Source organism: Pelodiscus sinensis, chromosome 6 (genome assembly GCF_049634645.1).
Source record: "Pelodiscus sinensis isolate JC-2024 chromosome 6, ASM4963464v1, whole genome shotgun sequence".
In the NCBI taxonomy this organism is placed as follows: domain Eukaryota; kingdom Metazoa; phylum Chordata; order Testudines; family Trionychidae; genus Pelodiscus; species Pelodiscus sinensis.
In genome coordinates this window covers 45,014,770-45,034,929 of record NC_134716.1, presented here as the reverse complement: position 1 = coordinate 45,034,929, position 20,160 = coordinate 45,014,770, and the positions used below count along the sequence as shown (strand labels likewise).

Sequence of the window (20,160 nt, the reverse complement as noted above, 5' to 3'; positions counted from 1 at the left end):
CGAAAGTGAAACCGCAGTCTAGACACGGTTCTTTTGAAAATAGAAGCCTTTTTTTTGAAAGATCCTGAAAACCTCTTGTGCAAAAAGCAGTTATTCTTCATAGAAGTGGTATACCTACACCGCAAAAAGCCCTCTGTTCTGCCAGTTTACTGTAAATTTTCATGCGCAAAAACATGCTTGAGGTATGGACATTCCATGTGTTTTTGCGTAAAAACCCTGTAGTGTAGACATAGCCCCTGTGTCTACAGCTACAAACTATGCAATCTCCTGCAGCATATGCAATCTCATTTCAGATGGGATCCGCATGCCCCAGTCAGAGGAAAGTTATCAGAAGGAAGCAATGGGTGGGAGTTCCTGCCAACAGTCCTGCCAGCCAGGCTTCTGACGAGATCGAATAAACTGCTTCTCTTTTCTGGTGGCAATGAGAGATGTGGAGGCAGGGTTAGCCCTCACAGTACTATACTTGTTAGTTGCTTTGGGGGTCCACAGTAACCAGCTGAGGCTATGTCTATACTGCACCCGTTTTGCACAAGAAATATGCAAATGAGGCTAAGCATGACATATCACCAAGCCTAATTTGCATAATTAATGAGTGCCCACTTTTTGCACAAGAGGCTTTTGTGCAAAAAGGAGCCATCTACATGGCTCCTTTTTGTGCAAAACCCCCCTCTTCCACAAGAGCCATTCTTCCACATTTTTTCCAGAAAAATGGCTCTTGTGCAAGAGGAGGGTTTTGCGCACAAAGGAGCTATATAGACGGCTCCTTTTTGTGCAAAAGCTTCTTGCACAAAAAGCGGGCAGTCATTAATTATGCAAATGAGGATCAGTGATATTCCATGCTTAGTCTCATTTGCATATTTCTTGCGCAAAACGGGTGCAGTATAGACATAGCCTGAGTGAAGCAGCCTGGAGAGCAGAGCATCCTGAGGAACCAGAGATAAAACCTCTTGAAGCTGCCTACAAGTTGGCTACCCCCCTAGTAGGGCAAACCTGGGGAGAAGGAAGTTAGAGATGGATGCCATCATGAGAGCTCAGACTCATGGATAGAATGAAGGTGCCTAAAGAATCATGACATAAAGCTCATTTGTGAAAGTGAATTTTTACTTCAAAGACCGGTTGTCTGCTTTTCCATACTTTCCACAATGTGTCCTATCCAGGTGCTTCATTTCTTTATCAAGAAGCACCGAGGATATACAGCATTTCCAATGCTTTTAACCATAAACTGACAGCGTAAACCTATTCAGGTTTGTGCCTGTAATAGATGCACCATTCTTTGTAGCAACCCAGGTATGCCAATAGCAGTAGGGAGGAGGGCCAAGGAAGTAGTTGCTCCAGGGCTCAGAGATTCTAAAGGGGCCCAGGGCTCCTGGACATCATCATGGCTACTGCAGCAGTGGCAGTGACCACAGACTTGACCCCTTTAAAATCGCCACCCAGAGAATCACGTGGTGCACTCCAAGCAGCTCAGAAGCTACTCTGTACCCATGCCTTCTGCCCAAGGCCTTGCCCTATCTAGGAGCATGGAGCTTCCTCCCTGATCTCGCTCAGGGGCCTGTGGCGGCCATAACTACACTTAGAGTAATCTCTTATGGCATAAACATCCGTCTCAATTATCTTCCTCTAGATTTCAGTGGTCTTATATGGTGGTGAGTAAAACATCATAGTTCTATAGCTTCTATGGAATCAATGTCCCTGACATAAAATACTGGACAAAATCAGCACAACTTCCTCACCTTTTCAACAAATGCGTTTGGCTTCTCTTTGGAGTCCCTCATGCAAAGATAACCCTTCCTCCTCCTCCCCTTCCCACCCCTCCTCCCCCAAAAAAACCAGCAGCAGCAAAATATAAACTAACTTCTACCCATCTCAGGCCTAAGTCCCTAAGTTTTCCCTAGTTCTCCATTTTTCTATAGAATGCTGACAGTACTACTGCTTCCCTGGACTTCCTTTTTCAGAGCCCATCACAAGAGTTAACTCTAGTTCTGTAGACTTCTCATGGGTCTCACTTTGTCTGGTTGCTATTAGATCATTAATTCCACAGAGAAGGAACCTCCAGACTATTTTTTTCCAGGGTCCCCTTCTTCCAACTATTTTTAATTTCTTCCATTTAACACTTCCCTGAGTCAAAAACACCCTCCTGCTGTAAAAAGATGGTGCAAATGAACTCACAAGCTCCAATTAGCCCCTTCTTGGCCTATAGAATTTATATACCCCAGAACATGTCCATATTGTATTTACTGCACAGCAAAAAGTATAGATTTTTCTGAACAATTCTCTAAAATTGATGTTCTTTGATATTATACACACATGTAGATTGCTGTGTGTGTGTGTGTGTGTGTGTATGTGTGTGTGTGTGTGTGTGTGTGTGTGTGTGTGTCTAAGAGATGTATCTGACATTGCTCAGGACCTTAATCCAATTAAATTTTTAAATAAAAGGAAAATATACATGCTTCATTGAAACTATTATATTTCTCAAAAATACAGTATTATTTTTATGAAGTTAATGTTAGTATTTTTAAAAGGGAAATTCTATCAAGTATATTTTATTTCTTCACCCCCTATAAACTCTTATAATTCACTATGTTTTAACAAAGAGTTGTACTTAATTTGGTTTCCAATAACATTGTCTCCTAGTTTTCAAACCATAACCATTGGTTTACCTGTACCTAAACAGAGCAGTACTCCAAATTTCACCATTTTATATCTTTTTCATAAGATGTAATGAGAAGCCATCCGATTCCAGGTTCATCCTATTTTTCTGGCTCATCTTGGTTCATCTCTTTTAACATTTGCAGTTATGTCAGTTTTGAGGACTGTACTTAATCTGGTGATTCTCTCTTTTCTGTTTGCTTTTATGAGAAGCAATCCCATTCTATGAACATCCTGTTTTTCTGGCACAAGTAAACTTTTACATTCCTTGAAGTTGTGTTGAAAGGAAGCTGAATTTGGTGGGCCTTGCTCTTACCATTTAGGAGGATCTCTTGATCAAATAGGCAGACAATATATATTTTTGTCAGGACAATGATCTCGATTCTATCATTATGGAACCCAGTCTTTCATCTTCTTTCACAGCCATCACTTGGGAAACAGCCATGAAAACTTGGAGGTTCACGTATTTTCCATGTTAATGGAATAGAATCAATCAATAGGATCCTATCAATGAATACAATCAATGAATAGCATGCTCATAAAGAAGTTCTTATGTACCTCCATGTATGGAAATTGCTTTCAAAGTAGCTTTTTCTGTATATGTGGTTTAGCTGATACAATGAGATCTATTAAGGCAGTGAAGAAAAAAAATACAATGTTCCTGACTATAAGAGTAAGTTGGACATTAGGAAAAAGTTCCTAACTGTCAGGGTAGTCAAACACTGGAATAAATTGCCCAGAGAGGTTGTGGAATCTCCATCTGTGGAGATATTTAAGAGTAGGTTAGATAAATGTCTATAACGGATGGTCTAGACAGTATTTGGTCCTGCAGTGAGGGCAGGGGGCTAGACTCGATGACCTCTCGAGGTCCCTTCCAGTCCTAGTATTCTATGATTCTAAGAGGGCATCAGTGGGAATATCATCACTTCAAAATGCATCATATTATTGCTGGTAAGGTATGAGAGCAAACTGAATGGCTGTAGAGAAATGTGGCCAATGTGCCTTTTATAAATTTAAACAAATAGGAGTAATTAATTTCCTACAACTAAAGCCGTGACTCTGCTTCCCCTTAATCCACCAGACAGTGCAAAATTAGTTGTACCTGTTAATAGGGGTATCACAATGCACTCCCTACACATAGCCCTGGCCTATACTAGGGAGCTATTTTGAAATAACATCCCGTATTTTGAAATAATAAACAGAGCGTTCGCACTACCAAGTCTGTTATTTCAAAATAACGGGCTGGTTATTTCAAAATCTGTACTCCTGCTTTCATTGGAGAATATGCTTATTTCAAAATAGTTATTTCAGGAGTTATTTCAAATTTAGTTACTTTGAAATAATTTCCTAGTGCAGACATGCCCATATACACTTACCTGCCACCAAGGAACAAGAAGGTGGGGGTGGGAGAATTGGTGACTGCTGTCTCTTGGATTGGCACAACTACATATCATCTCTTACTCAAAGCTCAGTCTAGTCCTTTTAACACTTATCTCTGCCTTTCTTCATTCATTTCCATTTCCTTTTCTTCTCTTTTTTCCTGATGTGCCAGAATATTTAATTTCATTTTGTATAGCTTTTATCCTCTTGCACATCATTAGTTTTCCTCACTGAAGCTTTGAACAGTCATTACTATGGCGTCTTTCTTTTATCTTTCACTTGCTTTGTATTTTGTTTCTGCTTTTGGGTTTTGACCTCTCTGTTTCACCCATTGTTTATTTCATTCCATTTATAAAATAATTAGGGAGGTTTTTTTAAATGATTTATTTTTCTTCAACTTGTTTGCATTTTTATTTTATCATTAAATTATTTTAGTTTGCTCTTTCTCCATTTGCTTTATTTTCAATGGTAGTTGATCATCTTATTCTGCTCCTTCACTAAGTCCACATCCCTTAAATGAATCAGCCACAGTAGCTGGCCACCTTTATGGCACATTACTTGGCTATCTACTGTAAATGGCTCATTACAGCTGAACTAGCAGCATAGCTATACAACAGTAGGGGGTGTTTAATTGCTTAGCAACTACCGTTATGCTCAGATGAATATACACAAATTTGAGGCTGTAAAAACAGAAGAAAATTCCCAACTTCCCTCTCCTACCAGACTAGATACTTCTCACTATTTTTCTATTTATTAGCTGAACTTATGTGCTAGGATATGATCAAAATTCAAGTGCTTAAGAAAGGCTGCATAATGGATATCACTTAGTGCCATGTCATTTTCACCATCTCTTGTATTTGTGCATCAGCCATGTGCCACACAATTGTTGTTAATGTCCTCCTCACACTGAGGAACTGCTTGCTGCAGGATGAAACCTGTATCTGCACTTACAGAGATGGGAGAAAACTGGTTTGCAAAGTGAGGGTACAATGTCTCAGATCAAATGCTTCATGGGGTAGCTGAGTTAGTCTGTACAGGATAAACTTAAAAAACAACAAATGGTCTCGTAGCACTTTATAGACTAACATCTGAAGAATTGGGTCATGTCCACAAAAGTTCATGATACCATCTACATGTTTTGTTAGTCAAGAAAGTGCTACCAGACCATTTGTTGTTTTTTAAGTTTATCAGATCAAATGGTTGAGGGGACAGAGAAGATCTTCACTCTCTCTCTCTCTCTCTCTCTCCCAAAAGCAACATGGAGAGGACAGGCTGACCAGAAACATTCCAGGGGGGAAGCTTTCATGAGATGGAAACTATAATAAAAATCTAGGGATCAGAAGAGTAACCCTAGATATGTTAAGCAAACAGCTTCCCATTTTCACTGCTTGTAATAAATCTTGCCTTTGTTCAGATTACTGTTCTTGGAGTGATTTCATGCAGTTTGCCTTCAAAGAGAAGAAAACCCTGTTGCTCGGACTGCTACTGAAGGGTATAAAGTTTACATATCCCCATTCAGCATTGGTCCAGATGTCTTTTCCCAGTGACTTGTTGTGTTGCCATCAGGCTGCTTTAATGGACAAACTCCTTGTTGACTTCTACAGGAGATACTAAAAGTTCCTAAGGGAGATTAGTTCAACCATAACATTTTACTGACAGGATTAAAACTAAGGCAATCAGCCAGTGACAGCAGGGAAGTCAACATGAAGGGCATTCCAAGTAATAGAAACTATACAGAAGCAGAAACAGTCCATTTAAGAATAACTCCTAACAGAACTAACAGCATAATAGCAACTAATAAATATGAATCACCAAAGAAAAAACAATATCCTGTGTAACCTTTGCTTTTTTAATGAAATTATGCAGGTAAAAGTTAATAGCAATTGAAACTATTGGCATGCCAGAGTTTCGTCTGATCAAAAGGTGTTGGACTGATCTAATAGCAATAAAAAATACGAAAGGATGTTATCTGAAGTAGCTATATGAACTAAGTGCTTCTCTATGGCTACGTCTACACTGCAGGCTTTTTGCACAAGAACAGCTGTTCTTGTGCAAAAACTTGCTGGGTGTCTACACTGCATGCACGTTCTTGCTCAAGTAAATTTACAGTACAGCATCGGACAACAGGGCTTCTTCCAAAAGAGTTATTCCTCTCCCCACGAGGAATAAGCCCTCTTGCACAAGAGCTCTTCCACAAGAAGGCAGTGTAGACGGGCAACATGATTTTCTTGTGCAATAAACCCCTCTGGCTAAAATGGTAATCAGAGCTTTCTTGTGCAAGAGAGTGTCCACCCTGCTATGGACGCTCTTGAGCAAAAGCACATCTCTTCCACAAAAGCACATGGCAGTGTGAATGCACTCTTGTGGAAGACCTTTTGCACAAGAACTCTTGTGCAAAACAGTTCTCGCACAAGAAGCCTGCAATGTAGACGTAGCCTAATAGTATAAATTGCATTGGGTAAAAGCGAGCTACAAGCAAAACCAGTTTATTTTTAAAACTATTTTTCATTTGTTAAATGCTTGGTAAGAAGTAAACCACTGGGGGCTCTTATTTACATAAGCTCCAGTAATTAAATCAATTCCATGTCCATTAAATTCAGTTCAGACCAAAAGTCTGAGCAGGAGATGTACCAGAGCTCCAAAAGCATTCACCATGTTGAATATTTTCATGCACAGTTTGCAAAAACTGAGTGACATTTTCAAGTACAAAATTAATTAGATTGAACGTCAACAAGAATCTTTTTCAAAAAGTCTTTGAAATGAAAATGGTCACATCTGCAGCATAAGTAGATTGTATGAAAAAATCTAAGATAGAAATAAAAAGGTAGAAGGCAAAAAACTGTACCTAAAATCATTTTTGCTGAATTCATATTCTTTACTGTAAAAGCCAAGGGAGATTTATTTCAGGGAAGTTGTGCAGGTCTATGAAAACTAAAAGTTAACTCAGGAACATTCAAGTTTTGGGTTTCTCATTGGGTTTTAATGGCTTTTCAAACCAATTATGTATGGCGTGAGTTGAAAAGGAGGCAATTATTAAACATACAAAGCTGTATTGAGCTTTTAACAACAGAACAGTGGCTAAAAATTGGTCATTTGAGGGATGAACAAAAGGGAACGCCACCATCCTGGAAATCGGTAGGAGAATATTATGAGTTCACAGCTCCAGCAGAGTGAGCTTTAAAGCTCTACATTACAAAAGCCCTATCTTCCTGTGGAAAAACAAATCTGTCTCCAGACACACCACAGTAGCACCTGAGATTAGTTAAAGTGCTCAAGATAATAGTCCTTAGATTTAAACATCTGGGACTGGGGCCAGTGTTCTCAGTTGTGGGCCAGTGACTGTGGAATTTATCACTCCCATACCAGACAAAGTCTGATTCTACAGAGCTTCAGGGAAGAGTGCCAGGTTGATCTAATCTCTCAAGCATCTGCTTGAAGTGGGAGTTTGGATAGACGGACTTTTACTGTTTGAACGTAAAAAGCAACAAATAGTCTGGTATCACTTTAAAGACTAACAAAACATGTAAATGGTATCATGAGCTTGTGTGGGCACAGCCCACTTGGTTTGGCTTTGTTTCTTGGGGTGAGGAGGGGGGAAAGGGGAAGAAGAGGCAAAAAATTGTAAATTTTCTACCCAAGTCTATACAGATATTATGAATAATAACCAAACAAAAGTCCTATCACAATGATATCCTAGTACCAGTTGGCTGGTGACAGAGGGCATTTGAATCCACATCTCCAGGGAAAATTCACTCGGTTGCTTAGACCGCCCCATAAGATTAGCTCAGTTGCTCTAATGGTCTCAGTGGCAGATGCAATATGGTGTGAGCAGGGCCAGGGATCAGCTATTTGAGGAGGTTGACTACATTTCTAAAATTGAAGTGGAGCTGCAGCAGTGCTCTATGTAAATCACCTCCAAGAGGGAGTAGCTAAGAGATCCAAGAGCCTGTTTGCACTGGTGCTGTAATTTGCTGCACATGAGGAGAGAAAAGTGTTTCGCACCTCTGAGCCAGAAAGGTGCAGTGTAGCAAAGTGGCAGTGTACACTTAGCCTGGGAATGGAACTCCAATTCTGGCTCATTTTTCTAAGCATTAGCAACACTGTTCAAGAAGACTGCCACTTCTTATCTTTGAGAGGTGATTGCTAAACAAAGTAGACGAAAAGGGAATGGAACAAAGATCTGAACTAGATTTCAGCATAAACCACAAATTTTCCCAAACCCCACTGCTGTTGTTGACTGAGCTCCATTTCAGAGCTATTAGCACGCTCTCAGGCTGTCCTGGTTGACTGAGTCAACAAGATGAATTCCAGCACTGCTTCTGACACTGGGAAGATATTTTCCCTGCTATCTTTCCCTTATTCCTAAATTGCCATATAGGCAGTTTTTTGGAACAGAGATCTGTAAAAAGCTTCTAGGAAGGAAGGTGGGAAGCTGTGAATTATATATATTCTATAGGTGAGGATAGGGGACAGGAATAGGTACCCCAAGATGAGTAATAGTATGGGTGGTTGTGAAGGACAGGCATGTCAAATGCTTCTGAGGTCTCTGAACTATAATAGTTTTTGTGCTTAGGACTGAGGCCTTATAGTAAATAATTTGAAATCTCTAAACCAGTGTTTTGAAACTACATATGTTGCTATTTTGATGTCTGAAATCAAATGTGTTCTTGTCTTGCAGTCTCAGAAATTAGGTGGTTGAAGGAAAAAATAGCTTTTTATGCTTAAAATACTCACTTCCTACTGTTGGTGACATGCTCTTCTCTACAAGGGAAGTGTTTGGATGACAAATTAATTCTCTCTGCATCAAGATGAGAAAATACCACATGCTGTATTGCTTGCTGTTTCAAGATAAAAAACAGAAACTCTGCAAGTGTTTTACAACATGGTTGCTTAAATGAAGTCTTACAGTTTCTGGGATGCTCATCAGACCCAATGGTGTTTATACATCACTGTTCATACAATGCTAAAATGCTGTTTTAGTCTTTAGATTCAAATCAGACACTAAATTGTGATCAGAGTTGCTTGCTTACTTAGGTTATAGCTTTGGAATAATTTATTGCTCTAAGTGTTGTGCAAAACATCCAACAAAAATACCAGTTGCAGAATTATTTACTGTAAAATGAAGCCACCTTCTGTAATGAACAATCTCTGCCTTTTTCTACACTTCAGGCTTCTTGCTCAAACACTTGCAGACTGTCCACACTCCAAGCCCATTCTTGCACAAGAAAGTTTACAGTAGATCGTCAGAAGAGAGGGCTTTTTGTGCAAGAGTTATTCTTCTCCCCATGAGGAATAAGCCTTTTGTGTAAGAACTCTTGTGTAAAAAGGCTAGTGTGGATGAGAATCTGGCTTCTTGCACAAGAAACCCCTATGGCTAAAATGGCCATCAGAGTTTTCTTGCACAAGAGAGTGTCCACACTGCCATGGACGCTCTTGCACAAAAGCACATCTCTTGCGCAAAAGCACATAGCAGAGTGGACGCGCTCTTGTGCAAGAACTTTTGTGCAAGAACTCTTGCGCAAAAAGTTCTTGTGAAAGAAGCCTGCAGTGCAGACATAGCCCAAGTGTTTTTATTTTTCTGTTACTAAATGCAGACTGGAAAATTTTGAGGACGTTAATAGTTTTGAATGGTAGATAATGTTGTGGCATAGTGGAGTATGTCAGCTATTGTTTTCTCCAATGTTTTCAAAAAGTACTATGAAATATTGATCCAAATCTGTGAAATACCTGCTATCTATATACAAAACTTGTGTGTCTAAGAAATGCTGTTTGAGGCCAGACCTTTTTTTTTTTTTTTTAATTATTGAAGGCTCTTGTCATTCTTCATGAGGTTTTATTATTTTAAGAGTAGGGGAATACCCAATGAATATTTCTGTCTGTGTGGAAATACAATTTATCTTGTTGATGGATGAGAACATTTCAACAATTCTAGTAAATGTACTGTATACAACAAACGAAGTGTTCTGACGACTCCACTGTGTGTGGTTGGAAACCAAATTACTCATTCTATCTTAACTGGTTGTCTTGCCACTAACTTTGACCTTGTATGCAGCTGTCAGGCAAACAGTGATAGTAGAACAACATGTATAGTGGTGGTGCTGAGAGCCATTGACCCAGATTGTAAACCCTATATATCATTGTTGGGGTCACTGGGCATGATCTTAGGTAACTCGGGGGAGTGGAAGATCACAAGGATTGATGAAGCGCCCCCACTCTAGGTCCAAGCACCCTAAAAGCCCCCTTCCCGAAAGAGAATGTGCCCCCATGATGGCAGCAGAGACTCATAAATAGGGGTGTCAGGGGAAACGGATCATCCTGCCCCCGGAACCCCGAGTAAAAATGAGGGTGGGAAATTCGGAAATAAACTTTTTAGTGGACTCTGGGGTGGCATGAACCGCTGTAAACCAACCCCTTCAGCTGCCCGTGGCGGACTCCCTCACTGTGGTGTGTGCCACAGGAAAAGGAGCCCAGTGTATGCCCCAGCAGAATGCACTCTGGGAAACAGAACTATAACTCACAAGCTGGTCTATCTCCCCGAGTGCCCAACGCCGCTGCTGGGACAGGACCTGCTTTGTCGCTTAGGTGCCACCCTGCATTTCACCCAGGATGAAATAACCCTTACCTTACCCCCCAAGAATGCCTGGATAATGACTCTGGCAGCTGAGCCCTCTGCTGTGCAAGCCTCTGAGTGGAGCCAGTAGGAGGATCAGGTGTACCCCTAGTATGGTCATCAGGGGTCCCGGGAAAGGCCACACACCAAACCCCTGTCAGCGTTAAGCTCCACCTAGGCAAAAGGTTTGGAGCCCTATGGGCATAGTGGAAGGAATAAGGAAAGTAAGAATACAGTCATCAGAAAGTTAAATTAATAGGAATAAGAAACATTTTCTTTGGAAAGACGAAGCAAGTGATTTGAGGGTATGTGAAGGTGAAAAATGGACTCTGTGGAAGTGTAGAAGGAATTAAGCGATTGCTGTAATATATGAAGAGAAACCTGCTTTAAAACGTGACCTTGCTAACCTGTCCCTCCCTTAACCCGGCCACTCTTTTACCAGAGACAGAGCAGCAGGAACATGACTGCTTGGAGATAATAGATGCCCAATACTCCAGCCGTCCGGACTTAAAGGATCATCCGCTCTCTAATGCGGATTGTGAGTGGTACACTGATGGTAATAGTGTTGTAGTAGACGGGCAAAGGAAGGCAGGCTATGCTGTCGTGACCCTCCATGATACCGTGGAAGCCGAGGGTTTGCCTGCTGGGACATCTGCCCAGCTTGCTGAACTGGTAGCCCTGACCTGTGCACTCGAACTGTCAGCGGGAAAACGGGTCAACATCTTTACCTACTCTAGATATGCTTTTGGAGTACTACATGCTCATGCTGGTCTGTGGAAACAGAGGGGCATGCTGACAGCCCAAGGCTGCCCGGTCAAGCATGGGGCCCACATTCTTCGGCTCCTAGAAGCAGTGCAACTCCCCTCGGCAGTGGCGGTGGTACACTGCAAGGCTCATCAGAGGGACGACCAAGACGTGGCAAAGGGAAATGCCCAGGCAGACAGGGAAGTCAAGTGTGCTGCCACCCTGCAACCACTGGAAGCATAGAACGCCTATATGCAGGCCCTCATCCCATCCGTGCGGGAGCTCCCGACCCCTCAGTATTCACCTGAAGAAAGAAAACTGGCCACCAAGCTCAGGCTCCGGGAAAAGGAGGGATGTCTCCATTCCACAGAAGGAAAGATCCTCCTATCGAAGGACCTAATCCGACCAGTGCTGCGGAGACTACATCAAACCACTCACGCCGGCAAAGAATCTCTAACTCAGCTTATGAATAAATACTTCTTAACCTCTGGACTTCGGCCCCTAGCATCTCAGATACAGGCCAACTGTCTGGTCTGTCAAAAGAACAACCCTCGACCAGGATTTTCAGTACCACCAGCTACTCTGGAACCCACCCCAGGCCCGGGATTGGTTTGGCAGATAGATTTCACTGAGCTCCCGCAGACTCAAGGGTTCAAATACCTCCTCGTCCTGGTGTATCGATTTAGCGGATGGCCTGAAGCCTTCTCGTGCCATAACTGTACAGCCAAGACTGTGGCTCTCAAGTTTGTCAAGGAACTCATCCCCCGCTTCGGGCTTCCCCAGTGGATGGAATCTGACAACGGAACCCACTTTACATCCAAGGTTGTCCACCACATAGCAGCCGCCCTACAAATACCGTGGAAGCTCCACACGCCATGGCGACTGCAGGCCAGTGGAGTGGTGGAACGCACAAATCAGACCCTTAAGCATCACCTCTTGAAAATCTGTCAAGAAGCCTCCCTACGGTGGCCTGATGCTTTACTCATTGTTTTGCTCCGCATCCACACTCTCCCAAAGGGTAGATTAGGGCTTAGCCCCTTCGAAATTATGTTTGGAAGGGCATGGCCTATGAATGGGACACCGGCTATGGCAGGGGAGTGGGAACAGGGATGCGGCTTTTTCATCTCAGTATACGTGCTCTCTGTCTGCTGTGCTCTCTTCTCTTCACAGGTACACCAAAGACTCACAGCCTCTTCCACTGGATGCCCCTGTCCACTGCTTGCAGCCGGGAGACTCCGTGCTCATTCGTACCTGGAAGGACGAGCCTCTCCAGGAGAAGTGGAAGGGACCCCACACCGTACTGCTGGTTTCCCACACGGCAGCAAAGGTTGAGGGACACAAAAACTGGATTCATCATTCGCGTCTCAAAGTAGTGCCCACATCGCTGCCAGCAGAACAGTGGACTGTCCAGCCCGCCAGCGCATCATCCACTGACACTCTGGGACTTAAGCTGTTGTTTAAAAAGCGCTGAGGGGTTAGGGGTTCTGTTGGAAACATAGCTGCCCTGTCCAGTAGACTCACAATGGGTTCTAATGCAGAGTTTGCCCTACTAATACTTTTGGCCACAGATGCCAGTCTCTTGTTGTCTCCCGTGTCGCCCACCATGCATGCAGGATGGGGAAGGGCCTCTGCAAACTTGGCTACTAACACATATGAAACCCTAAAGGTTGCCTTCGCCCGCGAATTTAATCAGCTTTTGTCCTCAGAATATGAGAAAACTCAGACAAAAGTGTGTTGAGTATTCTCAAAGGAGGGAGCTGTTGGGGTTACTGGGCATGATCCTCGGTAACTCGGGGGAGTAGACGATCACAAGGATCGATGAAACGCCCCTGCTCTAGGCCCAAGCACCCTAAAAGCTCCCTTCTCCCCCTTCCGCCCCAGGCATAACTTTTCTCTAGCTCGCTGATAGCTGGGAACGGCAGCAAGACCTTGAAATTGCCTAGTTACTATCAGTGGTATAGAAGAAGAATTCAGATGTGTTTCTGTAGAGGGAGGAGGAGGGGGGGGGCTGGCAGCATGTCCCAGCATGGGAAACTTGCTACAGTTCACTATATTCCTGTAAGTAAACAACTTGGGTATATAAGGAGGGAAAACTGCTTACGTAGGTGTGCTTGATCTGAGGTCTAGTCTCCTGGCACCTATTTGAGCGTTCAAATAAACTTTTTTTGCTTCTCCACACCGGTGTGTTTATTGGAGCACGCACACCGGGCAACGAACCCAGCTGTTGCTCCCTCGGGCACCCTGTGTGCCGGCAACATCATGGAAACCATTTCAAGTAAGGGTCTCAGGCAGCACTCAGCACCCCACCTATGGTGGCAAACTGAAAATTTCCCTGTTACTTCATAAGGGTGCTGTCAAATGTTAATATTTATAAAATGCTTTGAATTTTAAAATCACTATACTGCACAGTTTTTAGCCACCTTTTTGGGTGAACTGAAAGAATTTTGTTCCAGAACTCAAGCCCCTATTTAAAGAGTTCTACACCATATTACAGGAGAGAAGAAACTATTGGGCCATTTCATATCTGATCTCTTCCAGATAGGTCTTTTGGACCTGTGCAGAGAGCACAATTAGCTGACTCTTCAACAGCACCCCCACCATTTCACAAGCTTGATGGAGGTTCTCTCTCGAACTGTGTAAAATGACAGCTACATAATGTTGGTGAATTCAATTCCTATTTAGGCACAGAACACGTATAAGAGCACAATATTCTCCAATAGCCCCACTAGAACATCTCAACTGTGTGTGGTAGTACAGGGATCAACTCTTCATGCATCTCAAATCTCTGAATATTGCCGGTAAAAGGGGGTCAGAATAAAACTGGGCCCAACTAGGAACAGACCTCTCCCTAGCACCTCTGATCCCAGAACTAAGATGGGAAAACCCTCTACTCCAGGAAACTAGGGCCCAGGATATAGTTTCCTTTTCCCCCCAGACATGTTGACTGAGAAAAACTGGACCTGCAGGTCCAGGATACATTTAAACGAGATGAAAATGGTACAGGCAATGGAAGGCAGAATTATAAGCAGAAACTATCACTTTTCTATAGCTTTCTCTCTGGGGATTCCGTAGGCAACCACCAACTGGGTCTAGATATATAAAGCTTTTTTTCAGTCATGCTGCTGTAGAGGGTGCCCAAGAACTACAGCTGGCATAGAGTCAAGGAAGGAATGAAGGCAGGCAGGTTACCCTAATAGAGGAATCTGGAAAAATCTGTGTGGGAGTCTCTTAGATTCATGCAAGAGATAGTTCCCTGTGGATGGGATTATCAGGCCTTTTGTTATTAGCTATTTAGATATGGAAAGATTTCCAAAACTCTGTAGAGGGAAACCACTGGTATTGATGTGTGTGTGCAAACAACAACATCTATTAAGAGCATCAATTTATGCATTATCCTCAAGAAGACAAGACATCACATGCTCTGTGGGCTGCAAATGCCACCACAGCTAAACTTTTGCATGCAAAGATGGCACTATGACAGTTATGTGTCTCTTCAAGCCTTAAGAGGATTTTAAGCAGTGTATATGTATGTTATGATATAAAAACTCTAGGCCGTTATTTTTAATTAGTGACTTTGTGAGTTGCTATCATGGGAGGCAGATTTAAATTATATTACCACAAGGCAAAAGCTATTTTCAGCAGCAGGACAATCTCAGAACTAGAACTAGGAGTCAGCCATGTGTTTTGTCTGATATTTTGGAGGAGATATCTAGCACCAAACCACTTTTGAATGTTACTAATGAACATTTGCCTGAGAAGAAAATAGTCTCCTGCATTTATTTTAAATATTATATTTTAGGACTGTCAATTAACTGCTGTTAACACATGCAATTAATGCAAGCACAAATTAGCATTTTTTAACATGCATTTAACCATAGCTCCTTTGGGCAGAAGTGCAGCAGCAGCTGCTCCAAAGAACCTGGTCTGGTCAGGTAGAATAATGCAAGCTGCGGCTGGTGGGTGGGCAGAAAGAGAAAAAGCTAAAGCTAGAAAGAGATGTATTTCTCATCCTGGCTCCAGCGAAGAAGTAAAGACCTTTACACCTCCACCCATGTGACCGTATTTCTTAAAGTAAAACTGCCAGAAGGGCTTGCTCAAGCTTCCCTTTTTTGCAGGGCTCACCTAAGCCACCTTCCCTATGATTACAGGGGGCCAGGGCTAGCCTCCCAAGCAGCATCTGGGACTGACCTCCCTTCAAAACTCCCCACTGTCCACAGTGGCATCTGCCTCCTCACAACCCTATGCTGCCTGCATCTGTAGCAGGAGCTGACCCCTGGCCCCGAGCCCTGTGCTGCTCAGAGATGGGGGTGATCCAGAGCCATGTACTGTCTGCAGCTGGGGCTGATACTCCCCTCCTCCCAAACACCATTATGAGCTCTGCGCCACCCACAGTTTGGGGCTGAGCCCCTGTGAACTCCACACTGCCAACTGTGTGTCCCCAGCCCCCCACTGCCCGTGGCTGGGACTCACCTCCTTCCAGTCCTGTGCTGCCCACATCTGGGACTAGGGCTGACACCTTCCCCATGCTGCTTGCAGATGGGGGCTGATCCCCCTCCACCCCAAACTCTGTGTCCCCTGAGGCTGAAACTAATCCCTGTCTCCCCCCAGTTCTGTGCATCCCCCGTCTGAGGCTGATCCCTCCCCCCCCCCCCCCCCCCCCAGCTCTGTGCTGCCACCACTCTCTGCTTTGCATCAGGGACAAATTTCTAGATTTGGTGAAAATGTAGGGACAGCTGGGACAGAACTGAAAAGGGAACCATCCTAGCTAAAACAAGATGCATCTCCACCTGGTCAGCCCATACTTTATTTCTCCTGGCTGGCCCCTCACTCCTGGGACCTATTCTCCCCCCACACACACACCTCTGCATTGTGCTGCATTGCCCATAGCTGGCTGCTCACTCTGGGGGTATCCCATAGAGCACATAGGTTTGGGGAGCTCAGTTTCCCTGCACCATCCTCTCCCCCTCGCCCCCAGAGTATGATGAGTCCTCAAATTAATCCGCCCGCTGTTGCAAAAAAGGGCTCACTCTGCTGAAAGGAGCCCACCTGACTCAGTGAAATGAAGTGAGCCTGGCAATCCTAAGATCAGAAACCACCCTTCCAGAAGCAGGAGCAAGCCATCTCCCTCATCAGCCTCCCTGCAGTTGGGGCTGACCACCCTTCCCCACCCCCAAGCTTCCTGTTTTCCCTGATTCTCCTCCTGCACAAGTCACTATCAGGCCTACCAACAAGAGGGATACTGGGGGGCAACTGTTCTGGGACTCAGTGACTCAAAAGGGCCTGGGCCTCTGTTCGACACTGCTGCTACTTACATCTCCAATGGAGCACTGCATGCTCTGGGCAACACTGAAAGGCTGGCAGGGGGAAACCACAGCAGGTCTGGGCAGCACTGACTGTTGGCTGCCCTTAGCCCTGCCCCTTCTATCTTAGGCTCCACCTCTTCTGTAAGTGCAAGGTCAGACTCCTCCCCCACCTTGCCCAGGGGCCCAGCAATTTTGTTGGCTCCCCTCTGGATATTGTTACCTCTCCTTCCATGTTCTTCCCCCAAAATTAAATGCAGCAATCTAAGATAAAGATCTCTTTGGACAAGAGATGAATCTCGTGAGCTCAGAAACCCAAACCAAGAAAAGCAACATGAAGAATGTACCTTTCTTCTCTGAAGCATTTCTCCAAAGTACTCACTTTCTGAGATAGTGTTTTTTTACTCTTTTAATAAGCCAAAACTCCTCTAAAGGATACATACAAAATAGGGTTCAAATGGCAAACCCTGCAGCAGCAGATGATAAAAAACCCTCCTGTGCAATTCACTCCCCTACTGAATGTTAATCCTGAGGTAAAAATCTTTCTATGTCCATGGCAAGGACTCTTTTAAATAGGACACAAATATATTGATTATATAGAGGAATTTATTGAATCATTCCAGACATTGACACAGTTCTACTCTGTTTTCATGATCTGGAGTTAATAAACTATCAGAAAAAGTTAATAGATCAAAGCAGCAGCATTTCAGGTCTTTTGAATGAGAAGCTTATGTTTAATATACTTCAGATATTTCTCTGGCTAAAAAGACTTATCTGTAGTTACTGTTGTGCTGAGTTCCAATACCACAGAAGCACTTCAAGTCTGTAGTACCATCTACGTGCAAAGCATGCTTTTACCTCCAGATCTTGTGCTATAGATAACCTACCACCAGCAAATGAATCTAGCCTGCTGCAACCAAGTACAATTGCAGAGTTTCAGGATTTCTACCATGCCATGGATCAAACAAAATAAATTTTAACCAGTGCTATTAAAAAGTGGATAGCTATGGACTGCAGACCACTCAACATTGTAAATGACAGAGAGCTAAGAGATGTTATTCAGATAACATCTTCCAATCAGTCCAATACCTTGCCCTCCTGTGGAACCATTATATAATAAACACATGACCTATAAAGCAATGAGAGGACTACAATGTTTGGGTATGTCTACACTAGCCCCCTAGTTCAACCTAGGGAGGCTAATGAGGGCGACCAAAATTGCAAATGAAGCATGTGATTTAAATATCTCGCACTTCATTAGCATGTTCCTGGCATGTTGCCCTTTTAGAAATTGACTAGCCCGAAGTAACTGCCCGCGGCAGTGAAACAGGATTTCGAATTAAAGCCGTAACTCAAATTAGCTGGTAAACCTCATTGCAGGAGGAATACCAGCTAATTCGAGTTAGGGCTTTAATTCGGAATCCTGTTTCACTGCCGCTTGTAGACGCGGGCAGTTACTTTGGGCTAGTCAATTTCTAAAATGGCGACTGGCCGGGAACATGCTAATGAAGCACAGGATATTTAAATCCCGCACTTCATTTGCAATTTTGGTCACTCTCATTAGCTTCCCTAGATCGAACTAGAGGGCTAGTGTAGACATACCCTTGGTGCTTCTGAAAAATGCACCGGTGATCAGTAGTCATCCTTGGGCAATCACAGCTGTTTTAGTGTCATGACTCACCTTGTTGATGCTTCATTGGCACTGCAATTGTTCACTGTAACAGTATCTCAGACTGAAGAGAAGCATTATGCTGAAGTATGTGCAGAGCACTGTGTGGATGTTGTAAAAGAATGGACTATTCAAAAAAATTAACATTTAGTACTGACAGTACATGTAATGTGATGGTAGCAACAGCTAGTCACTTGCCTTTTGAACACACAAAATGCATGTAGTGCTCAGTGATGATGGTTTTGAAAACATGCTGGCAAAATGTAAAAATCTTGTGGGCCATTTCAAACACATTCAGGCTAACAGTACAGAGCTAGGAATCCAACAAGCTGCAAATGGACAGAAACAAGAACTTCTCGTACAAAATATTTCAACCAGATGGAACTCCACATTAGCTATGATTCAGCACCTTCTTGGCAAAAATGCTACTCTCACAAATCCACATTTGCTCTCCCAGAGCACCATCTACCAGGGTTCTGAAAAACTGCAAAAGCCAGAAACACTGGTTGAGCCTTGCAGGTTTGTGACTGAACTCTTGATGGGGAGGGAGAGCAACTGTATGTTTCCTGATCTGATTTTTACCCCCATTCTGCTATATACACCACATTATGGTCGTCTCTGATGATGTTTCTCTCCATTCTTTAACATATGTTGTTAGATTTAAGAACACTTTTATGGCAGATTTGACAAAACACAAAGAAGGTACTAATCTGAGATTTCTAAAGATAGCAACCACATTAGACACAAGTCTTCAGAATTTGAAATGCCTTCCAATCCGAGAGGAACGTGGTGTGACACATGCTGTCAGAAGGCTTAAAAGAGCAACACTCTGATGCAGAAACTGTAGAACCTAAAGCACCAAAAGAAAAAAAGAAAAGCAACTTTCTGCTGATGGCATCTAACTCAGATGATTAAAGTGAACATGCATCAATACAGACTACTTTGGATGGTAATTAAGAAGAATCCATCAACAGCATGGATGCATGTCATCTGGAATGGTGATTGAACCATGAAGGGGCATTTGAAACTTTAGCACATCTTGCTACACCAGCTATAACAGTGCTATACAAACACCTGTTTTCACTTTCAGGTGACACTCTTAATAAGAAGTGGGCAGCATTTTCACATACAAAGCTTGACAGACAAGTTTGTCTGAGTGATAGGCTGAAAAGGAAGTAAGACAGAGTGGACTTGTAAGCACTACAATTTTACATTGTTTTATTAAGTATAGTTATTCTTTTTTATATAATTCTACATTTTAAGTTCTACTTTCATTATAAAAACATTGCAACTACAATATTTCAATTAGGTGAATTGAAGGGGTTTTTTTATAGTGCAAATGTTTGCAATAAAAATAAATATGAAGTTAGCATTCTGTGTTATAACTGAAATAAATATTTCAAATATATTTGAAGATGAAGTAAACATCCAAAATATTTAAATAAATGGTATTCTATTACTGTTTAACAGTGTGATTAATCATATGAATAATTTTTAAAAAAATATCTCAACAGCCCTATTATGTTTGTATAACTCTGACCATTTCAAAAAGCATGAACAGCTGAGTATGATAATAATTCAGTTTTTTTTATGCTTCAGAAAAGTGCCTTATGGCTGAACACTCAGATTTACTATAGCTAAATATATAAACTATGACATGCATGTCTTTTGTGAACTTCCTACATACATATCTACATCACTCTGGTTTATTCAGTATTGTTCAGAATATTCATTATTTTAAATGAATTGTGTGTGTGTGTAACACAGATGAGGTTTATAAATAAATAAATTCCCTATTCATTCACATA

The 20,160-nt window shown here is 42.6% G+C and overlaps 1 long non-coding RNA gene and 1 pseudogene across 1 annotated transcript in view; both read left to right on the top strand.

Annotated features, from left to right (window-relative positions):
- LOC102450182 (uncharacterized) overlaps nt 1-13,534 on the top strand; it is a 100,450-nt gene extending 86,916 nt beyond the window's left edge. The window contains exon 5 of the long non-coding RNA XR_012905077.1: nt 12,554-13,534. This is a non-coding gene — a long non-coding RNA (uncharacterized LOC102450182). The remainder of the gene's footprint in view (nt 1-12,553) is intronic.
- A 4,821-nt stretch (nt 13,535-18,355) lies between these two features.
- On the top strand, nt 18,356-19,531 carry LOC142830014 (uncharacterized; annotated as a pseudogene).
- The last annotated feature ends 629 nt before the right edge of the window (nt 19,532-20,160 follow it).